This window comes from Miniopterus natalensis, chromosome 10 (assembly GCF_054644295.1).
Source record: "Miniopterus natalensis isolate mMinNat1 chromosome 10, mMinNat1.hap1, whole genome shotgun sequence".
Lineage (NCBI taxonomy): Eukaryota > Metazoa > Chordata > Mammalia > Chiroptera > Miniopteridae > Miniopterus > Miniopterus natalensis.
The window spans coordinates 12,674,546-12,690,701 of record NC_142090.1 but is presented as its reverse complement, the minus strand read 5'-3'; positions in this window follow the sequence as shown (position 1 = coordinate 12,690,701).

Below are 16,156 nucleotides of genomic sequence, written 5' to 3'. Positions count from 1 at the left end.
CCCATCCAGCAGAAGGACCTTGGGAGGTGGCCTGGGTGGTGGGAAGAGAAGACAGTAGATCCAAACCAACTCCGTTCTCCAGACCCCTCCTAGCAGGTGGAGCAGGTTTGGTTGTAGGTGGGCTGGACCCAATGGAGCAGGACCAGGAACCCTGAAGGCTGGTCACTCCCACAAATCAGAACTATGGAAGGAGGGTCACCCTAGGCCCTGGTCTTCCTCACCCTGCCTGCCCTGCTCATAGGAGCCCACTCTTCCTGCAGGTGGCCTCACCCATAGATCACTGGGTTTTGCTGAAAGTGCTCAGAAACATGCATGAGGCAGTCCCAGTGGCCTCCACCTCCTGCACTTCTCAAGCCCTTGGCAGCCCAAGGCCCATGGAGGCACTGAATCTTCCCCAGGCCTGAGCCTACCGACCTTGGGACAAGATCCTCAGAATTGCTGGGCAGTGACAGTCCTGTGAGGTGAGAGACAGTGCTCCCGCCCTCCATCACCCTCCCTCAGGGGCCTCCCACAACAGACAGCCACAGCCTAGCCCCAGGAGCCCAGCTGCATGCGGGCCCAGCCTGGAGTGTTCAGGAGGGTGCTGAGTGCACCCGGACAGAAGTAAAACCCCAGGCTCAGCTCCCTAGATGGTTGTCAGAGCTGGGGGTGGGGCAGGGGAGGGCAGCAGACTTTGAGCAACATCTGACCTGCCCCAGTGCCCTGGCACATCAAGGAAATAGCCCACTAGCTATTTCACTGTAAATTCTTTGATTAAAACTTTTTGAGATTGGTCTGAGGCCCCTGGGGCAGGGATATTCATAGTAAGAAGGGACCTATGGCAGCATCTGTCCCCCAAAGGGCCATGGAGCCATGGGAGTGTCTGTGGTATCCCCTTACATACAGTTTCTATGTGAGTGACACGCACATGAGCATCCAGGACCCAGAGGAAGGCCTGCTGTGGGCTGGGCTGTGAGGAGGCATGGCTAGAGAGGGCAGGGACAACTGGGACCCATAGAGAGGAGGGGAGGCTATTCTAGGGGGACGGGCCATGCATCAGTCACCAAGATGGGCTTGCCCAGCACGGTGAGTCACATCTCCGGTTCACTGTCTGCCCCAGACACTTGCAGGAAGTCTCGGTCCTGGAGTAACCATGTGGCTGAGAACTTGTGTTTTTCCTGGAAAGGCAGGAGACAGGACCTGGGGCCAGCGCTGGGGCTGGAGCGCTGGACAGCCTGCTGTGCCTCTTAGAGGAGGAGCCATCGTCCCAGCTGACGACCACCCAGACTGAGCATGGGAAGCATTTTACAGCACTTACCACGTGCTGGGCAGTGCTGCAGGTGATTCAGGCATATTGTCCCATCGAATCCTCATTGCAATTTTAAGACAGGCATTTTTATTGCCTTGTTTTTTTTTAAATCCTTACTCAACAATATTTTTCCATTGCTTTTTCAGGGAGAGTAGAAGAGGGGGGGGAGAGAGAGAGAGAGAGAGAGAGAGAGAAAGAGAGAGAGAGAGGGAAACATGGATGTGACACATTGATTAGTTGCCTCCCTCACGAGCCCCAACCCAGGCCGGGGATCAAGCCTGCAACTGAGATACATGCCCTTTGTCGGAATCGAACCCCAGGCTCTTCGGTCCTCAGGCCAACGCTCTAACCACTGAGCAAGACCAGCTAGGGCTATTGCCTTCATTTTATACATGGAGAAACTGGGGTATAGAGAGGCTAAGTAACTTGCTCATGGATCTACCAGCTAATGGCAGAGCCGAATTCAACCCAGGAGTCTGCACCTAACCATTGAGCTATACTTCCCCTCCGGTCAGGACCTGGTTGTTGGGTCCTGACTTGAGAAAGAAAAATGCCCTGCAGAGCACAAATTACAGTTTTGCTCTTAGAAGGTTGGAAGGGCTGCTTTCTACAGGGATGCTTGACTCATTTCCACTCAAGGGTTGGCCCTGGAGATGCAAAGGTAAACAAAACTTGCTCAAGAAGCTCCTTAGCTGGAGGGGAGTGGCATCTAGGATTAGCAGTAATACTGGGCACTCGGTGTGCCAACGGGCTCTAGCCATGCAAACAGGGGCCAGTGGGAACCGGTGTGGCGACCAGGGTGAGGGGGAGGCTCTCCCTGAAGCCCATTCTGGCCTGGGGGCGGGAGGAACAGCAGCTCTCAGCCCAGGTGTGTTTGAAGGCCCAGGCCTGGGCCCAGCAAGAGTCGAGGACCATGGCTTTAAGAGGTGCTGGCATTGCCCCAGAATGAGGCTCTGGGAGGGGAGGGAGTCAGGTTCAGCTGGAAGTTTGGCGTCAGTGGTGAAGAGCTTGGGTCTGAGCTAGTGGCAGCCACTGTGGGCCTTTAATTGGCAGTGACGTGATCATTTACATTTGCAAAGCTCTCTCAGGGCCCAGGTAGGGGGTGGGAGGATTGGTGTCATTCTAGCTGGGAGCACCATCGAAGGACTGTGCAGTCATAGGGCTAAAGAGGGCACAGGTCCCCCCCAGAGGAGGAGATCCAGGGGAGGGTGTGGCTGCAAGGTCAGCGGATGGGCACGTAGGGAGGGGAGCAGCTTTTAGAGGGAAGATAATGACTTTGACTTCCCAGGTGTTTGCAAACGTTCACTAGGCAGTTAGGTATTAAAAGCTGGAGCCCAGAAGAACCCCTGCGGGTGGGAGGCATGTAGAGATTCAAGAATATAAGTGGAGGAATAATTTGAAATTCTATGTAATGTTTTTCTTTTTGAGTCCATGACCTTTACACATAGTCTGCCTTAGACAACCATGTCTGGGAAGAGCTGCAAAGGTGTTATAGAAGGGCTTATATTATTTAATTACTGTTAAATTAGCAGTTTTTATCATTCAATTCATCATTGTTTTAGGGTAATTTTTATGCAGCCATAGTAACTGGAACATAGAGTTTTGTTTTATAACTTTTGCTTTTATTAGCACAAGCATTTACTCACGTTGTTTCATAGTCATAATTATCATTTTATTGGCTGCAAAATATCCTGAGTTGATGTAGTATAGCTTGTTTAAGTATTGTGCTCTTCCTGGCTAGTTAGACAGACTCATTTTTTGCTACTTATGTAATGATATGCAGCGTGTGCACAGAGATTTTTCTCTTTCCTTTAACTGCTTCATTGGGACAAAATCCCAGAAGTGGAGTTACTTCTATGTGTGAACATTTTTATGACTCCACACATGTACTACCAAATTGCTTCTCAGAAAAATCGCAACAGTAGGTTCTGCCAGCCATTGTGTTTGGCAATTTCCATACATAAAGCCACCTCAGCTGTGTTATATATTGAAGTGGGATGTAAATAAGTGCATTCAAGAAAAATCTTTACTGTAGTATCATCAGCACTAGGCATTAGTGTTGCTTTTAATTTTTGCTAATAAAGTTGTGTTTTATCATTGTTTATAATTTGTATTGAGGCTGAGGTTTTGCTACATTTTATTTTTATTTTATTTTAAAAATGTAATTACTTATTATTTTTTAATCTTCACCCAAGGACATGCTCATTGGTTTTTATAGAGAGGGGAAGGGAGAACGGGAGAGAGAGAAACATCAATGTGAGAGAGAAACATAGATCAGTTGCCTTCAGAAATTGCACCACCAGGGACGAAACCCACAACCCTGACCGGAATCAAAACCCGCAACCTTTAGGTACACGGGACGATGCTCTAACCAACCGAGCCGCACTGGCCAGGGTGATTTTGCTATATTTTTAAAAATGGTTTTTCCACATTTAAAAAATTGTAATAAGGTGTGTTTTATGCATAGGACTATCTATGTCTATTCTTTACCCAACACTGTATTTATCAGAACTCTTGAGATCACTGTTTTTTAAATGCAAGTCACGATTCATTAGTAGATTAGGAAATCAATTAAGTAGCAAGCAGTACAGAAAAAACTAAAATAGAATAGGGTGGAACAGAGTGGAATACAATAAAATAGATTAGAATAGAAATATAGGAAAGTTGTAGTCTGATATTATAGAATATTAATTAATATTATTAGTAGAATAGAATAAAATATTTTGCACAGTGAGCTTTTGCGTGTGAAATTCGTTTCAACCTCAGTATGTAATGGATCATGATGTAAAATGGTTTTATTTTTTTTAATGAATGATGCAACCAAAATGTTTTTTAAAAATTGGCCTGGGGTGGTGGGTGTGGGTTGAAGGGGGTCAATGGGGAAAAAAGGGGACATCTATAATACTTTCAACAATAAAGTTAAATTTTTTTTAAAAGAAAAACAATGAGGGGGAAAAATTAAGTTGTCCTTATAGAAACGTATTTACTAACCCCTTTTCACATTGCTGTAAGCAGTTCCCAAGCTGTGTCTTCCCTTTTTATACTGTATTACCTTTCTTTTGTACCATTTACATTTTTCATGTCTCCAGGCCCGGTAGTTCTTTCTTCCAGAAATTCATTTGTTTCTACAAAGGAGGGAAGTGATCCACCGCCTTTTTTGTCAACTCACTTTTTACTGAAGCATCCTCCGGACACTCCCGAACTAATAAAAGTTCGTGTGGGCTCAGCAGAAACGCAAAGGCGACCGTGAGTGGGCAAGCCCAGGCCAGGGGACGGCCGTGGGAGCGCGGGCCCGTCCTCGCTTCCTGTCGTCGGCGTTGACACGGCGTCAGCAGAGCGAGCCCTGGTGCAAACGCTGTAAAGCAAATGTTGTAGCAGTCACCCAACGACAGCGACAGGGTGGTGAGAACAGTGGAGGGGGCAGTAATGTTGAAGCTTCCAGGACACGTGGAAACTCTCAGAATCACAAAGAGAGATGAGTTTGGGGACAAAACAGATAAAGTAGAGATGAATAAAATGATAGCGATAATAATTATCATGACTATGTATTATGTATTTTCCAGTCTCCCTCCTCACCATTACCTATGAGGTTTGTCATTATTTCCATGCCTCAAATGAGAAAGCTGTAGCCCAAGAAAGCTATGTGACTTCGCCAAGGTCACTCAGCTAACAGGTGCCTGGAATTTGAACTTCAAGCCTGTGCTCTTAATTACTGCCCTGTGCTGCCTCTCAGGGGAGACAGGAGTTGCAGTCAAAAGAACAAGGTGAACGCCTGGGGAGAGAGTTACTCTCACCTTAGGAGTCTTAAGGGAATACTTCTGTTGCTCTGTGGAACCTTCCAAATTTTCCCGTCCACCCTGGGGAATGTCTTTCCAATAACTGGTTCAAGGCATCTAGAATGAAAGCAGCTTCAACCCTGTTAAGTGCTAAACAGACCAATCTTCTGCATCCCACCTGTTATTTTCTGGACTTCATTCAGATCATGAGAATTCCTAACGTTACAAGGACTCACAGAGGCAGGGGAGGCCCTGGCGCAGACGTGGCAGCCGGTGTGCGTGGACGTGGGCTCAGCTCAGCCTCTTCCCAGCTCTGTGATGAAGCGAGTTTTCCTCATTTGTGAGAGGGGGATAGTAATCGTCCATACCTGTTATTACTGGCAGCTCCTGGTCCATAGTAAGTGGTACATTAGTATTAGCTACTTTGTATTGGTTATACTTAGGTTTCTCTGGTCGGATTTTAGGAAATAATATAGTTTTATTGGCAGATATTTACAGTTTTTATGTTGCTGTTTGTAAGTCACATTGAATCACCTGGCATTTTCTTATCTAACTCATCAGTTTCCAGAATGCCATTTGGGTGGGGTGACCATATGTCCCCGTTTGCACTTGTCCCAGCATAATTATTAATAGTGCTCCCTTTCAACTCAACAGCATCCTGGTTCGGAAGCTAAACCACATGGTCAAGCTAAACCACATGGTCAAGCTAAACCACAACTTAACCTACTTGGAAAACTGTCACTGCTACACTCTATGACCCGGGTCAGGAGGCCCAGAGCCAGGCCCAGAGTCGAGGGCGCCGGCTCTCATCATTCTCATGCCAGGACCGCTTTGGCAGGCTGCAGAAACCTTTGGATCCCTTCTAAGAAGAAACGTTTTAAACGCATAGAATAAAATGCACAAGATTACGAAGGAATTCGATCATTTTGAAAGAGTGCTATCAAAATACTGAAAAAAAACCTGTGACATAGCAATATATATGCTTTTTATTAATGATTTAATAACAGGTCTAGTGACAGGCTTAATAACTATCATAATTTCAAAGCAACAATGAGCATACACAATATTTTGAGATATCTGTAACAGTGCTAACATGGCATAGAAACACCTGTGATTTCTCTCAGTGACAAAGGCACGCCATCCCTGTTCACTCTGTTCACAGTAGAATGTAAATTCCTTCCTGTCCAAGTTCACAGACCTCTTGCGTTCTATCCGGGTCTCCTGCGGACCCCACTTTAAGAACCCCTTCCCTAGGATGAACGTTTGCGTGAAGATCAAGGGGGAAAAGAGAAATGGTCTGGAAATGGTAGTAGGTTTGGTAATTGGCACAAGAAGTGGAGGAGAGAATGAGGTGAGAGGTTGCCAGGAGATGGGGGGCCAACCGAACGTGGCCCACACAAGATACAGCCCGCCAGGGACACGAACTTGCACAGTGGCTCAGGATGCAGACTTTGAAGTCTAGGGATGTGGGGTTCGAATCCCAGCCCTGCCATTTACCAGCATATACTTTGCACAGGTCATATAACTGCTCTGTGACTCAGCTTCTCCTCTGTAGAGGGAGTAATAATAATACCTACCTCACAAAATCGCTTTGAGGATTAAATCAGATCGTATATGTAAAATGCTTAATACAGTGCCTGACATATTTTTATAAGCCTTCTACTGATAGTTCTGGCCATAGTAGGGTGGTTATTATTACTAGGAAGGTTCACGGCCCAGCAGTAAGCAAGGGCGCCCCACAAATCACGGAGCATTAGTGAAACGTTAGCATCCACTCAGGTGTGGCCAGCAGGGGGCAACAAATACTATCCTAGAAGCTTCCTTAGGCTGAAAAGGACTGTGTGGGAGACGCCCTTCTGCTCACACAGAATGGACCAGACCAGCCAGGTTCCTTCTGCCTCCTTCGCTTGGCCTCAGTGCCCAGAGGGTGCCTAGTCCCTTCGAGCGTCAAGACCACCCAGACCACTGAGGCACAGCCGGGACTGTTGTGGTGAGGCTGGCAGGCCAGGGCCGGGGCCAGGGACCAGCTGTTTATATAAACCCCCTCCTAGGCAAGCTGCATTTTAATCACATAATCGGAGGGAGCCCGTGCTAGGTCCTGGGAAGAATTCTGCAGATAGCCGGCCTCTCAATTCACTCTCACATGCTTCCTCCTTAAGCATTTCTTGTTACCTAACCTTTCAGCTGCCTTCTGATTCTTAGAAACATCACCTGCCCTCCAGGTAGTGCCAGGAGCCCACAGGGTGTATGTCACATCCTAAGCTGTGCCCAACTTAGGAACATCCAACTAGGATGCCTTGTTCTGTCCTTCCTCACTGGCCCGTGATGAGGTTATTGCCGTATGTTATCCTGTACAGAATAACTGGGAAAGCTTTTGAACTAGAGCTACCCATGTGCACATAGATCATGCCTGTTACAGTGGCAGGAAGCTAACACCCCACAGGTGCCCTTCTCCAGGACATCCAAGAAATGAGGTGCCATTAAATAGGATGGTAGGAACAGAGTGCCTGGAATGGGCACGTTGAGGCATCATTCGTAACACTGTTTCTAAGGGGACTGCTTCCAGTGACACCTAGGAATCAATCGGTGGTACCTGCGCCCTGAGGCCTGACCCTCTTTCCTGTGGCCCTAGCATGTTCCACAAGCTGAATGTGTAACTAGAGCTCCAGGAATGCTCGCTGAAAGGTACTGAAGTGTGGGAAACGAGCAGAGAGGGCCCCACGAGATCCCTCGGTTCTCCATTGATTGATCTGAATTTTTCTGAAGCATTTTTTTAAGGATCAGAACCCCCCCCCCCCCCCCCCAATGAAATCATACAAACAATTCCAACAAACAAAGCAGATGCAAAACACTTTGCTCTGGTTGAGGCAGGAGGGGAGGGAGAAGAGACCTGCCCGGCCCTTCTTGCCCTGCAGCTTGGGGTACAAATCCAGGCTCCTCAGAAACGCAGGCTGGGCCCCTGGCTTCCCACTGGAATGGCAGGCTAGTCTCCTGCCTAGATGGGTCACAACTTGACGATTTTTGGTTTCCATGATGATGTACCCAGACTGAGGTGACACCGGTGCAGGTGACCTATAGAAAACATCTGGAGACACCAAATCTAACCCCGGCTGCTCCACCAGTTGGCTGGCCGGCTGTATCAGAGTCACCGCCTCCTGCACAAGGAGAGCTGGGAACACACGACCTTCGAGAGCCCTGCCAGAGCCACATTCTCATGGAAACTTGCTGACTCATGGTGACAACTGTCCTGGGTGCCCAAATCCCTCCCGGGCAGGCTGGTACAGGCCCAGTGGAACCGCACAGGGGCCGTGTGCTCACAGCATCTTCCACTCTGCCCGACCTTGTCCTTGCTCGGCCCGGGTCCTCCTATCCTCCCTGCTGTGCTGAGTCACCAGGACTGTTTCCTGTAGCAAATGCACCCTTTCTGGTCCCTTTTGACCCTGTGCTCCAGTCCTGCCAAAATGTACCTGACTTCTGTCCTGGGCCCTGAGGCTCCCCCTCCCATCCTGGGGCCTGGCTGTCTAATAGGTACTGAGACCCTGAGAATTCTCTTCTAAAGCCTGCTGTCTCTGGTCGGACCGCCCCTTTCATTTCCTAACACCACTACAGCTTTGCCTGGCTTGCAGCTCTGACATTCTTTGCTTATCACAGTGAATCTTATCTATACAGTAGAGAAAGCCAGGGAAAGTAGAAGACAATGTTGATTTTTTTTTTAACTTTTAAAAAAAATTTACTTTTCAATCATAGCTTACATTCACTGTTATTTGGCACTAGTTTCAGATATACAGCATCGTGGTTAGATAATCATATACTTTACAAAGTGTTCCCCAATAAGCTTAGTACCCACCTGGCCCCATACATAGTTATTATAATATTGTTGACTATATTTCTGACGCTGTACAAAAATGGCTCTGGTCAAAGAAACCAGACTTTTCTTGCTCAATAACATGGAGTTGGGCACTCTAAATTCTCTGTATCTCCATCAGATAGCAGCAGGAATAGTCATAAAAGTTCGTTTCCCTGGGGTTCAGTGGAAGGGTCACAGCATGAGAGGTGGAACCACCGAGTAGCTGTGAGATACTTGGCATTACCCGTGACCTTTGTCTGATGTACCGTCACCATCTGTAAAACAGGATCATGATGCCTGCGTCTTGCAGGACTCTTATGAGGATCAGTGAGATCCTTTGTGTATTTGGCAAATGTTTATTTTTTATTACGAAATAGATCATACATATAGAAAAGTGCATAATACCTGTGTATACCATTTAAAGGAGTGAAATCAAACAAACACGCATTTTCTCAGAACCCGGGTTAAGAAATAAGTGGTACCTTAGAAGTCCTTTGCATGTCCCTCCCTCATCCCAAATCTCATCCCAACTTCACCCGTGTGTGTGAGTGTGTGTGAGTGTGTGTGTGTGTGTGTGTGAGAGAGAGAGAGAGAGAGAGAGAGGGTACCTTAGTCTGCATTTCCCCTGATCTGTGCCCCGGGTTTATTGAGATATCATTCACATATGACGCTGTGTAAGCTTAAGGCGTGCGAGGCCATGATCTGATACACATATATCGGGGAATGTTTAACCACAATCAGGTTAGTTAACACCTCCTTCCCCTCACATAATGGCCATCTTGTTGTTGCTGTGGTGAGAGCATTTCAGCGGTGCCACTCTCTTAGCAACTTTCAAGTCAACAATACAGTATTGCTAACTATGGTCACACGCCGTGCATGAGATATTCTTTCTGTAACAGGATGTTCGTGCCCTTTGGTCAGTGTCTTCCCTTTCCCCCCACTCCTTAGCCCCCGATAGCCACCACTCTACTTTCTATGAGTTCAATGTTTTTAGATTCCACATATAAGTGAAATCACATATTATTTGTCTTCCCCTGCCTGGCTCATTTAACTTGGCCTAATTGCCCTCAAGGTCCATCCATGTTGTCGCAAATGGCAGGATTTCCTCCCTTCTTATGGCTGAATAATATTCCATTATCACAGTTTCTTTACTCATCCGTCCATCGATGGACACTCAGGTTGTTTCCATGTCTTGGCTCTATTTTTAATTTTTGGAGGCCCCCCATCCTGTTCCCCACAGGGGCTGCACCCGCCTGCCTTCCCAGCGGTGCGCAGGGCTCCCCCTTCCACACAGCCTGGCCAGCACTTAGCTCCTGTCTTTTTCATAATAACCGTTCTAACAGGCGGGAGGTGACAGCTCGCTGTGGTTTTTATTTCTGCCTCCCTGATGATTAGTGGTGTTGAGCAGTTTTTCATGTCCTTGTTGGCTATTTGTATGGCTTTGGAAAAACGTCTATTAAAGTCCCCTGCCCATTTTTAAATCAGATCGTGTGTTGTTCTGCTATTGCGAACTCCCACCCTTGAATTTTGAATAAGTCATTCTCTTGCTCTTTACAGTTTTACGACCTGTGATTATATGTTAGTTAGTTTTGCCTATTTTAAGTGTGATAGAAGTAGGGTCTCCCTGTATGTGCTTTTCTGTGATGAGCTTTCCTCGCCTCGGCATCCTGTTTTGAAACTTTCGCTTTGGGCCCACGGCTGTAGTTGGGACTGCGTGAGAATACACGCATCCATACCTTTAATTTATTAATATGGCAGATGACATTAACAAATTTTTAATATTAAATCAGCATTGCATTTCTGTGATAAAACCACACCGATCACCGTTTTAGACATTACTGAATGTGACTAAGTATATTTCCCTGTGGGTTTTTGCATGAATGTTCTTCAGTGAGCCTGGTCTGTAATTTTCCTTTCTTGAACTCTCCCAGCAATTTTAGTAGCAAAGTTGTGCTGGCTGCATGAGATGATCCTGCAAGTGGTCCCTCTTGTTCTGTTTTCTGGAAGAGCACGTTAGGATTGGCACTGTCTGTAGCTAGAATGTCGCAATACGTAACAGTCCTCTCATGGAGCCACCTGGGTCTGGCATTTTCTGCGTGGCAAGATTTTTAGCTAGTTATTTAGCTTAGTTAATGGTTATAGGACTCTGTAAGTGATAAGACTCCTAAGCATTGCTTTGGCTGCCTTCCAGAAGTTTTGATACGTCCTACTTTTACCACTCCTCAGATGTTTTCCACTTTAGAGCAGCAGGCAGCCTATGAGAGAGAGCGCAGACCCTGGAGCCAGGCTGCCCACCTGCAGACCCACCTCTACCACTTTCCATAACCTTGGGCCCATCATCACCCTCTACATGCCCCAGCTTCTTCCTCTGCAAAGGAGATGATAATAGGAACAGCCTCAAAGGGTTGTCTAGAGGATTAAAAATATATGTCGGCCCGGCTGGTGTGGCTCAGTGGTTGAGCGTTGACTCATGAACCCGGAGGTCATGGTTCGATTCCTGGGTTGGGGCATATGCCTGGGGTTGAGGGGTCTATACCAGAGGGGGCGTGCAGGAGGCTGCCAACCAATGACTCTCTCTCATTGATGTTTCTCTCTCTCCCTCTCTCTGAAATCAATAAAAACATAGTTCTAAAAAAAATTTAAAAAGATGTATATATATATATATATATATATATATATATATATACAACTCATAAAATATTACTTGGGATGTAATTAATTTATAATTAAAAGCACTGTATATAATGTTTGCTGTTATTTTTTTAACCCTTAAATTGATTGTATGTTTTTTTTTAATTTCCATATGTATATGTGGGAAAGTGGGCAGCGTCTAGTTAATTGTTTGTTAATATTTTATAATTTTATTTAATTGTGGTCAGAGGATATAATCCCTATGACATCAGTTCATTGAAGTTTGTTGAGGAAAGCAGTTTGGCCGAGCATGTCACTGGTTTTCATATGTGTCCCACGTGGCTTGGAAATAAGTCTTCTCTACATATAGGATTAGCGATCAGGCCATTCAGACCTGCACCATTGCTAATGCTTTTATTGGCTTGAGCTAAGAGTGAGCATTTTGAAAGCGAGTGAGTAGCTTAGGCAGACTTGTATTTTGTTTAGAAAAACGGTTCTTTCTGAGTGTTTTATAAAGTTTTCTCTTAATAGGCATTTTATTTTTGAATAGTTTTAGATTTGCAGAAAATTTCAAAGATGGTACAGGGTTCTGATGTGTGCCACACCTAGTTTCCATTATTAATAGATTACGTTAGTATGATACACTTGGCATGATTAGTGAACCAATACTGATAAATTATTATTAGCTAAAGTCCAGCCTATTCCAGGGAGCATTTGAGATCTTGCTTCCGGCATACTCTCGTCAGTTTGGCTCAAATAAACTCTTCTAAAAAATAAAAAATAAAGTCTAGACTATTCCAATGTCCTTAGTTTTTACCTTTTTCCTGGCCCAGGATCCCATCCATTTAGTGATCATGTCTCCCTGGGCTCCTCCTGGTTGTGATGGCTTCTCAGACTGATGACTTTGACAACCTTGACAGTTTTGAGGAGTATTGATATTGGTCTGGTGTTTTGTAGAATGTCCTTCAAATCTGATGTTTTCTCGTGATTGACTGGGTTTTGGGGTTTGGGGAAGATCATAGAGGTAAATTGCCATTCTCATCACATCATGTCAAGAGCACATACTATCAATATGACCTATCACTCTCGATTTAACCTTGATCACCTGGGCGTGAAGTTGTATACATATGTAAGTCACTATAATTTTTATTATAATGAAATGTCATTGTTAATAATATTATGATGTAAAGGCTAGAATCCAGAGACTTTAAATTTCTCCTTAAATTGCTCTGTGAGCTTGGCTGGTCACTTCACTTCTCTGACCCTCAGAGTTTTTTGTTATTGTAAAACCAAAGTGTTGCTTGGCTAAGCATGCCAATCTAAACATATATCTTTTTTTTTAATCCTCACTTGAGGATATACTTTCATTGATTTTTTTCAGTGAGAGAGGAATGGGGGGAGAGAAAGAGAGAGAGAGAAACATTGATGTGAGGGAAACATCTATTGGTTGCATTCCCTACGAGCCTCAATTGGGGACTGAACTCAAAACCTAGGTATGTGCCCTGACCAGGAATTGAACCTGAAACCTTTTGGTGTACAGATGATGTCCCAACCAACTGAGCCACCCAGCGAGGGCTAAACATATATCCTTTTGAAATATCATTTGCATGTTTGTGGTTCTGAAATGCTTTCTGAACAGTGTGTAGCTCTAGGTTTGCAAACTGTGGTAACCAGCCTCCTTGGTGTCCCAGTGAGTAGGGCTGATCTGTTGTGGACATGATGGTGTGTGACTTCTGAGGTTAGATCATGAGGATGTCATAGCTTCCACTTGGTGTTCTCTTGGCTCACTCACTCAGGGAGGCACAGCCACTGTCATGAATGCTCCAGCAGCTCTATGAAAGGCACACGTGGTAGGAACTGAGGCCTCCTGCCAACACGCAGTACCAGTGGCCCGAGACTGAGGGTGCCACCTTGGAGTCAAGTCTGCCAGCCCAATCCAGCCTTTGCATGACGATTCCCAGTTATCACATTACCGCCACCTCATGAGAGACTCCCATTCAGACCCAGCCAGCTAAGTCACTCCAGAATTCCCAAACTCCAAAAACTATGTGAAAGAAAGAAATATTTTTAGGTTTTAAAAAACAAACAACTGAGGGTTGGATGCCAAGGCTTTGAAACTGTGTTCCAGGCCCTCATTGTTGAGGGGCTGCGTGTGGGGGACTGACAGGCTTGGTTCTGAGATTCCTCCCCGCTTAAGCCACTGCAGCTCTGTCTCTGGGTATATATTGAGGATCCGCGTAGGATTTGTTTTGGAGAAAGGAGTCTGCTGCCAAAAATTAACTGGAAAACACTGGATTAGGGAAACAAGGGATTAGTTGCCCTCTTAATACTCTGAGTCCATCCATCAGTGTGAAAGGAATGCTTCTCACAAACACACAGGCATTATTTTCTTCAGGGCACGTCTTGTGCCAGGAGCACAATCCTCAAGGTTAAGTATGCTGCTCACTGATAAATGTATCAGGAGCTGCCCTTCCTGTGCAGGAGGCTGGACAAAGTCCAGGCCATGGAGAAATCACTGTTCCTGCAGAGCAAAGAGCCCTCTGAGGCCATAGCTCCTCCCTGGGCCACGTTCTGCAAACAGATGCGTTCGCTTCTGTTGCTGAAATTTGGTTGTAACAACGGTATTAACAATATCAGCAATAATGGCCAGCACGTCCTGAGTGCTGAGTGCAAGGCCTGGGGTAGGGGTTTTGCATTTATGATCTCCTTTAATCCCCGTGATCGCTGGGAGGCAGGCATTTTAGAGACTGAGGAAATGAAGGCTGGTGGGGTAAATATTTCTCCTGAGTCATGATCAGGAGGAGTAGAGCTGCAGAGAAGACTCGGTCAGTCTATAGCTACACCACCCTTTGCCACCATTTCATGTATTTTAGGCCACTATTCAGAACTGAGCACCCTCGCTTTGGGTCTGAAATGCATTGATTTCATACTAGGAGGTTTTACTAGTCAGTCATTGTAAGAGAAGCTCTTCATTCATTCACTCACTAGTTCATGCAAATGACATTGAGAGCCTATTCTATGCCCAGGCGCTGTGCCAGGCTCTGTAGACAGAAGGGCAAAGAAAACAGGTACTGGGGCACCCTCCAGCTAAGCTGGGTGTTGGGCTGGAGGAGGACCTGAGAAGCCGAACCCGAGATAGACAGGAAGGTTCCAGATACTGGAGACCAAGCTAGAAAATGCCTTCAAAGGACCAAAGACTAGGTGCCACCTGAAGCTGGATCCCAAAGAGCCACGACCTTCCAAAGACAGTCCCCCTAGGAAGAGTCCCCTTAGTCCCTCTAGGAAGCCTGCCTGGGTTGTGCGTCTCCTGCCTGGGCACCGCCAGGGGCCTGAGAAGGCTCCTGTTAGCCGGAGCCTCCGACACGGCCCTAAAACCTAGGGGACTCGGTGGGGAGAGGCCTCAGTGTGGAATCGCCCCTGGGGAACCTGCGCTGTGTTAAATGAAGCCTCCTGCATCATTTTGGGAGATTTTTCAAGAGCAGGTTTTTAACTGCCCCTGCGATTCAATAAAACTTAGCTCCGTCTTTCAGTTGGCCTCGTTATCTTAAGTTCTCGGCTGGAACTTTGTTTGGTAGAATTCCAACTGTTCCAAATGGGTGTATTTTATATTTCACTTCATTCATCACAGGGACTCCACCTGAGCCCTGAGGCTGGCTTGGAACCTGCCCCAGAAGCTATGGGGATTTTATTTCTACAAAGGGAAGGAACGGACTGGCCAAGGGGAAAGCGGTCTCCACCCATGGAGACCCTCTGGTTTCTCTCTGCTCCAGCTCAGATCAACTGTCAGCGCTGGCGTGAAGCTGGCCCCGCCGAGCCGCAGCCTCACCCGCGGCTGCCTCCTGCCACGAGTCACCAACATGCCAGGCCCCACCTGCTCCTAGGGCCACTGCCTGCCACATACACTGCCATAGGCCTTGACTGTGCCCCTCCCCGTCTCAGAGTCTCTGCAAGAAAGCAGGGTGGGCTGGCTCAGGGCCTTGGTGCTTCTGGCTGATTTTTCAAGTCTTGCTTTAATGTTTTTACTCAGGGATCTAGAAGGCAGGCAGCTGACTTAAAAAAAGACGTACTAAGGACTAACTCAACATTTCCCCAAAGTGTGTTTAAGCCAATTCTGGGCAAACTGCGAAGCAGAGGTAGGGTCTAGGTCGCAGTAGATTTGACATAATAAAACCAGTCTGCTCTTGGTTATTTAGAGGGTGCCTGAAAAAGGTTTGCAGGTGAACTTGGGTTAAGGTGGGACCTGCCTACCCTGGAGAAACTGGTCCACCATACCAGCAGGGCTGCCAGGCAATGAGCTGTGGGGCTCTGGGTCCACCACCTGGCTCCACTCCAGCTACTCAGGGGCCTGGTGCTCTGTCATCCCTGGGTGAGGCCTGGAAGCCACTTACACATGGATAACCTGCCCAGCAGTTAAGGCCACCTAATCATTAGGGGCTGCGGTCATACAGTAAAGTGAGCAACGAAGCACCTTGTCTATGAAATGTGAGGTCAACACTGGACTACCCCAGCCTTTTCCTTTAATTCGGCCTTTGTCGATTTAATTCTGAGTAAGGAAACATTAATAAAAACAAGCAACATCTGTAAAAGTAAAAGAAGGTGAAAAGGAGGGGGGCA